Genomic DNA, 1,487 nt, shown 5'->3' on the forward strand with positions numbered 1-1,487 from the left:
GATCTTAGACACTATTTGATCATATAAAATATTATTAAATTGAAGTTGGCTCTTCCAAAGAAGCCAAATTCAATAAAATTATATATTATTACATATTTAAATTTGCATTCAATTTCTGTATTAGCCAAATGTATACATGAGCTGTATTGCTCAAGCATAGATATGACATAGGTGAGGGTTTTTTCTTACAGCATATTTTCTTTCCCTCTCTTTATTGGTTTATAAGTAAAAAAAAAAATGATTTTCAGAAAGTGATACGTGTCATTTCTGTGTTTCTTATTCATGTACAAGTTGAATTTATATTTATATAATCTAACAAAACAGATGGGAAGGGAATAGAACATTTGACTTGATATCTAGTTTAAGCCAAACAAAGAGGGAAGAAGCACGTCCAAACTATTATAATAAGTGGTTAATGAAATCAAGAATATATTAAAGCTCTTAAATTGGACTTTACTTCAACCGAATAATAACAAGTGGTACCAACGAAGGAAATGAATAAATAAAGTATTTTTAATTTTAGTCAAATATATATACATGCATAATGAAAAAAGGTAGGAAATTGAAAATTTTCTCTCTTATCTAATTGTTTATATTTCACTCTCTTATTCCCTTAATCATTCAATCAAACCTACACATATTTATTTAGCGATAAATAGTGCTTTTCTGATTTGTTCATCAGTTTTTGCAGTCCTGGCCTCATTCATTATTGTCATCAAACCTACACATATTTATTTAGCGACAAATAGTGCTTTTTAGATTTATTCATCAGTTTTTGCAGTCCTGGCCTCATTCATTATGACAATAACAATTAACTAACATGATATATGGTTAACAAATAACTTGCTCCTTTAGTTCCTTATATATATATATATATATGTTATCAGGGTTTGATATCTTTAATTTGCATATATAAAAAAATATTTGGTTAAATATGTTATCTCGTTAAGTGAATAACATCTCAAGACATATATTATCTTTAATTCTCGATTGAAAAATATGAGTTCGTCCAAAAAAAATAAGTATTTTTAAAATTTAATGTCTATACATTAATGTAAAATAAATAATTTTACGCTGTTATAATTAGATACGATATAAAATTTTATACAAAAATCAACGTATAACTCGTTTTCTTAATTTTTATTGAAAAAAAATATATTTCTTTTTGAAATAATGGTATTTTTTTTTCTCTTTGTAGGGCAATGTTGGTGATCAGTCAAAAGGGGGAACAATATGTAGCCAAACCTGTGGCAACAAACAATACAACCCCCCTTTGCCATCTTCCCACCTAAACCTCACTGTTCTCATTATCATCCTCTTCCTCCTAAATTCAATTTCAGAACCCTTCCTCTTCCTTTCTTCACTTCCCAATTCAATGAACACCCAAAACCCAATACTCACGTGCTTGCCACGTGTCCCTTGAAATTACCCTTTTTCCTTCATCTGATTCCTCTACTCACCCACAAATCCACTTCCCCCCCCCCCCC

The 1,487-nt window shown here is 29.4% G+C and overlaps 1 protein-coding gene across 1 annotated transcript in view; it reads left to right on the top strand.

Annotated features, from left to right (window-relative positions):
* Positions 1-1,227: 1,227 nt before the first annotated feature.
* The window catches only part of LOC100798913 (CDPK-related kinase 5), a 5,038-nt gene continuing 4,778 nt past the window's right edge, over positions 1,228-1,487 (top strand). Inside the window, exon 1 of the mRNA XM_003528453.4 lies at positions 1,228-1,487. This exon is cut by the window's right edge and continues 708 nt beyond it. The gene's annotated coding sequence lies outside the window, so the exon portion shown is untranslated.

Source organism: Glycine max, chromosome 7, assembly GCF_000004515.6.
Source record: "Glycine max cultivar Williams 82 chromosome 7, Glycine_max_v4.0, whole genome shotgun sequence".
Lineage (NCBI taxonomy): Eukaryota > Viridiplantae > Streptophyta > Magnoliopsida > Fabales > Fabaceae > Glycine > Glycine max.